Below are 8,894 nucleotides of genomic sequence, written 5' to 3'. Positions count from 1 at the left end.
TTTGGAACATTTCCATGCAGCTTTTCCCAGGCTAGGCAGCCTTGGGAACCACTGATAGTGTGGCACACCAGGGGCACAGCCTCAATCACCAAGCACAGGGCAGGGCAGCCTTTTCTGCGGATAAAATATGTGAGGGATGACAAGAATCTTCCCAGCATGGGAAGAGGCAATAACAAAAAAAATATACAAGGGGCTGTAGCTGAATGTAACATCCACTGCAGAGCGTGCCTGCAGGCGACACTCAGATTTGAAAGGTAGACTGCTATTTTTCATTTCCTCCCTCATTTTGTGTTTGTTTGTTTGTTTGTTTGTTTTCCCTTCTTTCGTTAGATGCCCCCTCCCCCTCTCAGCACCACTTTGAAGCCAAGATGAAAGAAACGCTGTGGCTGCTGGCACAGAGCACACCCAGGGAGACTGACTGAAGTGTGCTTTAGTTTAAGATGCCACGGGTTTTGTTGTTTGGGGTTTTTGTCGGTTTTCTTTTTTTCTTTTTTTTTTTTTTTTTTTTTTTTTTTTTTTGTTAATTGATGGAGGGACAGGGGAAGGGGAGAAGAGGAGAAGAAAGTTATTCAGCTAAACACAATATATTACACTTTGTTGAAAAGCATATTGTGCAGCTTGGGTTGAAACATGGTCCTAATTTTTCAAAGCTTCCCTCTTCAAGGACAGAGGGTTTGGGGTAGCTAAGATGTGGCATCCTCTCAGACAGCAACTGCCCATATTTTATTCATAAAACTTGTCACATCAGTATACAACAAGAATTGACACAACAAGCTGCAGCTTCATGACCTGTTTTGAATAAGTCGGTCAAATCAATGATGTTTGTCTCTTAGTAGCAGAAATTTATATAGCCACTGCAGGGTGGAAAAAAGTCACTTGCCACCATTTTTGTTCTGGAAACAAAGAGATGCTTTTGAATGGTGACAATGAAAGGATCAACTTGTTTTCTTTTCTTTTCTTTAGACAACTGATTTCTTTTGACATCCATTTTTTTTTAAGAAATATCTGGCAAGGGAAGGGGTAGAATTCACACACCTCTGCCTTCACACTACATCTACTGGAGGATATCATTAACTCTGAGCAGCTGAAAAATTCAGATGTTTGGGGAAATCCTGGTGCCAGTGACGTCAACAAGGGAGGTGACGATGACTTCAGCAAACCAAGGAATTCCAGTACTACCAAGCTCATTATGTGCCATCCACACTTGCAAGACCAAGACCCTTCCAGCAATCCAGACTTGCCCTGGCGCTGGGAAAGTTGTACAAAGGTTCTGTAAAATGCTGGGGAAAAGGAAGTTCACCATGGATGGCTGCAGTATTTTCTCCTGCCTTCAGCTTCCAGCCCTTGCCCGTATAAAAATGTCATTCACCACTAGAATTTCATGCTTATTTAATATCTGTTAGTCACTATTAAACTGCCAACAGCTAGCTAAATTCACACTAATGTTCTTTTAAATATGCAGCAGTCCTACCATTTACAATCATTATGGAATTAAACTGTAGAATTAAACTCTCAGGTCAAATACCTTCACATATATCTACAACAATATTAATTAGCATGTCCAAGGATTTTTTGGAAGCCCTTGAAGACAGCAATTACGGCAATTGGTGAATATCCTTTGAAGATTGGACTGCATACAGCTTAGCAAGTTAGAACTTCTGACTATTAATTTGTTTTGAACTAAATATGACCCTGCTTCTGTCTGCTAACTGTAAGCCAATTTTCAAAGGCCAATATACTGGTGTACAAAGTAAGCCAAATTTTCTGGAGAGTAGAGAGCAGTAAGCCAGCTCTCAAACTATCAGAAATCGATGGAGAATCAAGGGAATCATAGAGTAGGTGTTATTGTACCCTGTTACACAAAAAATAATTTTATAGCAACAAGTTTTATGAATGGAACAACCCAGGTTCCAACCCAGGTTCCATGTTAGGAAAGGGCACAGCCACTGCAAGAATTTGTTGTTGTACCATTAACGGAATATTTGTTTCAAAATAAGCAGTTTCCAAACAAGTCACTGTTGTGGCATTCCAAGAAGATCATGAGCAGGACTTTGAATGACAGACAGATTACAGGATTTGAAGAGGTCTTCTGACTCATCCCCAGGGAAGACCCATCATGTCTATATGATTCCAAGCACATTTATGGCATCTTAAATATAAGATCTGAAACGATGGCAATCTCTCAGTTTCTTCAACTAACATAATTCAGTGTATAGGTGAGTGCACATTAAAAATAATAGTCCCAAGATCTTTCCCAATTTCTTTTACTCCTCTTCAGAATGCATTCATCACATGCTTCTGGATGCCAAACATGACACAAGTTAGCATTCTTGTTTGGGCTGCCTTTGTCCCAACAGTTCACAGGTAATGCCAGTCGTCCCTCCTCTTGGCTCTGGAATGGTGCAATGAAGGCAGCACTGTTCTAGCTCCTTTGCTGGGTTTTGTCTCGCCAACTTCTAATTGCAGGACTCCCTTTTGTGAGTACCATGACACACTTCCTATCACTGCTGCATTAGAAATATAGGCCCTTTCAGAAGATAAAGAGGAGAATCAGAAGAGGAAACATCCAACATATCAATCAATTGCAGCAACTGGATGAAAAGATGTGGGGCAATGAACTTTGCATATCAGATGGACACATGCATCTCCCTCCAGGTCAGCAGATGAATACTATTCCAGAAATGACGTAATTTTAACTGAAAGATAGAAACAAACAGAACAATCTTGCATAAGATTATTCTCCTGGCACCACACAAAATACTGTTACAAATCAAAAACAGCAGAGTAAGGAAAAACTAGGATTGATAAAGGGTCATTTTTCAATGTGGTGAGTTTAGCGAAGGGTTCTCCAAAATTCTCTCTTCTTAAATCAGTGAGCTTGATGTTTTTTGGAGGATAAATATTAAGCAGTGACAGAAGTAAAGGATAGCAAGTTGTAATTTTTAGATAGCATCCAAGAAAAGCTCCAATTATTGGAACTGTCAGGAAGAAGCCTGGGATACCTTCTGGAAGGGTTCAGTAAAATAAAAAGCCTGCTCGGTGTACCTCCGAGCTGGAAAACTCTCAGTCGTTAGTGCTTTGGGGAGAGTTAACATTTGTAGAAGAGATCAAACAATTACATGAAGAATGAAAATATATGGAGTTATAAAAGATAATGCCAAAAAAAAAACAAAAACCAAAAAACCAGGAGACGTTCCCTTAGGATTTAGATGGCTCTACATATTAGTACTTAGGACAAAAAGTCCTAGAGAGAAACACAAATCTGCCTGCCTTTGTAAGGCAAGGTTTTTGCAGTGACTTACTCAAGAGGGCTGTGTTTTAAGGTACATATTGAATAGGATGAATCCCATACTGGTCCAGTATGAGAACTAGCATGTTTCTTAAAACAGAGATATGTTTAATTATTATGAAATCAGCCTCATGGTAGTATCTCTTCCATTTTCACTGACATGCCTGGCACAGAAACATAGAATCATAGAATCATTAAGGTTGGAAAAGACCACTAAGATCACCTAGTCCAACCGCCAACTCATCCCCATCTTCCCCACTAAACATGCCCCTCAGTGCTACATCTACACATTTCTTGAACACCTCCAGGGATGGTGACTACCACCTCCCTGAGCAGGCTGTTCCAATGCTTCACCATTCTACCTGAGAAGAATTGTTTCCTAATATCCAACCTGAACTTCCACTGGTGCAACAGAAGGCCAACATCTACAAGCCCTGACCACTGTCTGACTTCGTTCATTGACATACTTTTTTTATAAGCTGATCTTGAAGTATCAGCTGCTGCATTTCAGCACTCTAGTCCTGGCTCTGGGTTTTAGTGACAGCATCTTGCTGCCTCACCAGCCATAGGAGGCTTTTCCTGATCTGGGGCCAACTCCATGAGGGCAGAGCCACATAGAGAAAAGTCTACAGTATCTTCAGCATAAGCACTCCCACAGATACTGCAACCACGATGTCTATGAATGCCTGAGTGTTGCCCAGCTTCTGCGGCCTAATGCACCACATACAAATTCCTTTGATTTCCCTTATTAGTTCTGTCAGTGAATGTTGATACTCTTCCAATTCCCAGTACGTGGTTTTGGAAAGCCAGCCCTTGTCTCTACAGTCTAACAGGCCAAGGAGTGACATGAGGCCAAATGTAGATCGCACACTTCTTCAGCAGCCTCCTGGAAGCGTGAGAATAATTCATGCTAATGAATGCATGGTCTGGTGTCCTACAGGAGAGTATCGGTTAGAGAGTTTTTGCATAAAATTCTTAAATACATATTCTTTGTTAGGTAATACTGAGGTGCTAAGATACTAAGTTGGCTTTTCCTGCTTTATGAATGCCTTTGACAGGCAACAAGTTGTTTTGCCCTTGTGAGTCTCTCATGGCCTGCAGTTCAGAGCAGAAGGCTTTTTAGAGAGATTACAGAGGAATCCTGTTGTTGATGAACAAATTTGTTCTGTCCCACATGTGGTTGGTATGATCAAGGAGAAATGTGTCATGGGTTGCTTATAAGAAGGAGACAAAATGCGTCTTAAAGTGCAAATAAATCCCCATCTTTCCAATCTCTGAGTGGATCACAGCAGGCAGATAAAATATTTGAATGACCATTCACGAGCTGCTCATCGCTGGCTTGAAAACCTTCCCTCGTGACATTAGTCCAAGGCTAAGGCAACCAGTCACAGCAAAAACAGTTGTGTTGCCATGACCCACAGCTTTTAAAAGAACAAAACAATTAGTATAGTTGTTTATAGCTACTTTTGAAGGGTGTAAGTCATACATGGCAGTTTTTCCTTTGTGTTCCTAATAAACAAAGTATCACTTAAAATAATTGTGTTAAGAGTAAAGACACGTGAAATATATGACTGTAACAATGCTGTCTTGAAAAACTATGGGAGATGTTTTTTTACATTCCTTGTGCAATAAAGGAATCTAATGGCATTTGAAAAGAGGACATGGATTGACATTGACATTTGAAACTCTCCGTCAATTAAGTGTAAGCATAACTCACAGTGACTGCAACACTGCCTTTGCTGAGCATGCTGGGAGCAAAGGGAGGCTGGCAGAGATGCAGATCTGACCCTCCCTACCAGGGCTTATGTGTCCAGCTTGATATGACCAGGGATCCACAGGCAGAGAGGGCGGTGGTGATGCTGCTGTGCTCAAGAGGTCACAGCCCTGCACCCTGCCCAGCTGCGCTCGCCCAGTGTAACTTTTCTGCTGAATAGGAACTTGTGTCTTTCGGGCGTGGTTTAGTTAGACATGCTATATTGGCTGGAGTGCTTATCTAAACGAAGACTGTTGTGTTTTCCATCATGCTGCTCACCATCTGAAGCTCCTACCAAAATCATCACGTTATTCTGGAACAAATAAGATGTCTAATAAAAAGAATGAATATCTGAAAGCAGTAATGTCATACTTCAACCGACACTTTCAAGACAGGAATGCAGATTCAAAAATTTGAAGAGTGGTGCAAGCAGAGCTGGGACCCCTCACTTTCTGCCTGAGGCACCATGAGATGGAACGGACATGGAAGTGAGGTGCAAGAGATCAGAACTTGCACTTTTCCACCAGCAAGAAAAGCAAGGAATTACTGAAGCTGGAACCAGGGCACTGCTCTCATGCACCACAGTGTTACTGAGAAGGGAAGTGAGTAACACCAGGTCTCTGGCTGATGGCAAACACTCTTCTAACTGTTTGGGCTTGTTGGCTGAGGGAACAAGAGGCTCCAGAGTAGGTACTAGGAAGCTGCTGAAGCACTTTCCACGTTGCCCCTGTAACAAAACAGTGGATCTCACTTTGGCTCCTATGGAATAGCATCAACCATATTCCAAGCAAGGGATTTTGATCACTTTTTCTTTTGTTCACTGGGCAAAAGCTACAGATACCATGTTCCATCAAGAAAGGAAAAATGTGCCACATTTCTGCTGCTTAGAAGCCAACAGGGCAATGATATTCTCTCTAAAAATCTGTCACAGATGTTACATATTGCTAAACTAGGGACTTGGCTATGAAGTCCATTTTTCAGCTCATGGAAATAATTTAACTACATTAGTCTAACATTACCCAGCCTGCCTCTCCTCTCGGCTGGATAGGAGCTTAAAGGGAATATACCCCTCAACAGGAGTGCAACAGGTTTTAATTTTCAACCCTGTCAGTCTCCAGGTCTGACTGTGAACATACCATTTGAACATGTATGCAACTTGCATGATGGGCTGCTCTGCTCAGACCACATCTGCTCATGGAAGCAGTGGTGACAGCAAAGACAGACACTGTTCCTCTCACTGCTGCTCCAAGAGCTGACAATGCTTGTCTGTTTGTATCACACCCTGTGCCCCAGCAGGCCTTGGACCAGAGACGTGGAGTAATTGCTGGAAACATTGCTCATCCTTAATCTACAATGGCTTTGCATAAGGCAGCTCTGTAATTGCCTTAGCCCTCAGTGTGTATGGTTTCAATGGCAAGGGGCATCCTCTTGTGCTGGCGTGTTCTTTACTCAGTCTCTCTGTCACTCATTCGGCTGTTCTGCAAGCAAGATGCAGCATAAAGACAGACTGTGGTTGAAAGAAGAAGAGGTTTTCCGATTCTGTGTCTCTGTCCCTGCCTTTGTCTGTGCCTATCACAGAAGGATTGGATTACAGCAGTGCAAGGGAGGCTGTGGGAACGTCTCCATCCATTGGCAGCAGAAACAGAGAGGCCCCTGGCTTGGGCTGCAGCAGCGAAGTAGGGCAGTACAGGAGACTTCTGCCTTTACAAGCCCTTGTGGGCTCTGTGGTGGCTCTTCAACATGGCAAATCATTGCTCCCAGCCTCCCTCATTTCAAAACACTACTGCACATCATCTTTTTCTCCTAAATCTGTTTTCCTGCATATTACTTTCATAGGTGTCATGGCTTAAAATGGCCCTCGGTTTGCCAGTGTCTGTGTTAAAATGCATTAAAGCCACCTGATTTTCAAGGAGAAGGTGCTTCTAAATCAGCTCTTCTTCATTTGACCCCATACAACTCAAAATGAGTATCCTTGACTAATGCAAAGCTCTTGCTCAGCAGCAGCCAGGTATTGCCACAGTCCTTCTGCAAAACCTATAGGTATCATGGAAAAGTCAGCAACACTTTGAAATTCAAAAGCATGTACTGTCTTCAATGTAGAAAGAAGAACAATGCTTGTGTGGTGTTCTTTAATATTTCTGGTGTAAACTGGAAAGCTACCTAGTGTGACTTTGACGCTACAAGATTCTGCAGATGGGGGCTATCACATGGTTCAGGAATGGCTTACTAATACTGCGATAATGAACTGGGGGAAATCTTGTTATCTATGCTTCAGACACAGCAAAAAGTAGCTGAATGCTGCAATACTCATTTCAGTAAGCTCTGCTTTGCTGTATTGATTTTCACCTCTGGGCAACATGAAGTCTTGATTTTCAGTAGATCCTTCATACATTACACATATGCATGTCACATAAAAATAAAAGGAGGTTGGCCAAGTATAGCATTTTCCTGGTCATCATTGCTGTAATATCTGAATACCTTAGTGTCTCAATGTATTTATCCTCAAAATCACCCTGGAAGTCAGATATTTTTATGAAGGCAAAAAGAGGAAAATAAAATTAAACTAAAAGAGAAAATAGGTGTTATATAACCTTAGTTGAACATGACACCTTCATGCTTTGCTGGGCATCCTAATCATTAAAGTGATCTTTTTCTGTAAATGAAATATATATACTCTGAACAAGTGTGTTGAAGAGATGATTATTTTGATGACTGAGAAGCAGCATGTTTCAGTTACCAAGAAGCAGTACTCCTTTGTGACTCTGCATATGTACATGTGTGTGCACAAAAATCTATATGAAACCAGAGAAAACTTGGATAAACTTTTTCTAATGTATCTCCAAATGGTTTTACATTCCTTCCTCCCATCTGCTTTCTTTCTGATTTGATGTGACTCTCCAAGCTGGTGGGAACTTCTTAGAGTTTCTGGGATCTTGATCCACAGCTGAGCCAGCAGGATGGAGAGGTGCCATAATGACTTTCAAAGGGCTGGCTGATGAGAACAGATTGGTGACAGACAGAGATGTGAAATTTGTGCAGCAGAAAGATCCCAAAGCTTTTCAAAAAGCTCTTACCAAAGTTTCTGTTGCTATGTCAGGAGTGAGTAAAAGCAAGAGTGAACATTAGCCTGGAAAAAGAATGTACTCTAAACTTCTAGGAGCATTTCAGAAGTGTAACCAATGAGAACTTCAATATGATCACAATATCAGAAGCATACAATCTGTGTCTGTAATGACCATGAAGACAAAATAGAATACAAAGGGTGGCACGATGTCTATTAATGGTGAAAGAATAGGAAGTCTTTCAGTATGATCCAACCTTGATGCTTCCTCCTGCTTGGTAAACAGTGCTAAGAGTGTGGCCAATTTATACAGGAGCACAACTGCAAGAATCCAAAAGTTTTTATATCTGACACATCTATGTTTAAAATACCATTTATTCACTTGTTTTATATGGTAATCCTCTGGGAAAAAAAACAAAACAAAACAAAACAAAACAAACAAAAAAGAAAACAAAAAAAAAAAACCCCTCCAGTACTATAGAAATAGAACTCAGAAACACACTGTGATTTTATTAGTTTTTTCCCTCTTGGTAGCACTCATCTGCCTCCATTAACTGTCCCAAATGCTTCTTACTTCTCCAGTGTAAGCACACCCCAGCATCTTTCTCGTGGCTTCTTCACCATCTATTCCACATCAGCCTACCCTAAGACCTTCAACTGCACAACTATGGCCTAGAGAAAAATGTCTTTTCTCTCAACTTAAAATTTCCTTTCCCATGCTGCCTTCTAGGATTTCTCTTTGAAGGAAAAGGGAGAGAGGAGAGGAGAGGAGAGGAGAGGAGAGGAGAGGA

General features: G+C 41.4%; 1 long non-coding RNA gene across 1 annotated transcript; it reads left to right on the top strand.

Annotated features, from left to right (window-relative positions):
* Nucleotides 10-1,552, top strand: LOC110396595. Its single transcript, XR_002437087.1, has 2 exons — nucleotides 10-254; nucleotides 964-1,552. It is a non-coding gene; the product is annotated as an uncharacterized LOC110396595 (long non-coding RNA).

Source organism: Numida meleagris, chromosome 3 (assembly GCF_002078875.1).
Source record: "Numida meleagris isolate 19003 breed g44 Domestic line chromosome 3, NumMel1.0, whole genome shotgun sequence".
NCBI lineage: Eukaryota > Metazoa > Chordata > Aves > Galliformes > Numididae > Numida > Numida meleagris.
Note: the sequence above shows the minus strand (reverse complement) of the source record. Positions and strands in the feature narration are given on the sequence as shown.